Genomic DNA, 441 nt, shown 5'->3' with positions numbered 1-441 from the left:
AAACTGGTCTCCCAGTAACCATGTATGGAATCCTTGCACATTTTTTGTGATGTAGATTTTGTTTTACTGGACAATACAAAAGCCTGCTTACAGTAATTGACTTTTCAGAACTGGCAGCCAAGTTGTACGGTGCTCCAGTAAGGAGGTATTTACAAAGACTTTTAAATAATTGTTACTAAATATCGAAACCGACTGATTACATGATCTTGATTATTTATAGCAACAGAGTATTTATTCATGGTCTGTCATAATCTAAAAGTCCAATGGCATTTGGTCCTTCAGAAAACACCTTCTAGAAAAGATAACCTAGATTACAATGTCCAAATAGAGATGAAATAAACTAAGCTAACGAAGAAAGTTGTGGTGTCAATAGGTTAGAATATGCTAGCTAGAATACCAGAAAGGATGGACTATTTCTCATTATAAAATTGACGTACTATC

Source organism: Cupressus sempervirens, chromosome 1, assembly GCF_028749045.1.
Source record: "Cupressus sempervirens isolate cs-2001-9-10 chromosome 1, ASM2874904v1, whole genome shotgun sequence".
In the NCBI taxonomy this organism is placed as follows: domain Eukaryota; kingdom Viridiplantae; phylum Streptophyta; class Pinopsida; order Cupressales; family Cupressaceae; genus Cupressus; species Cupressus sempervirens.
This window is presented reverse-complemented; position numbering follows the sequence as displayed.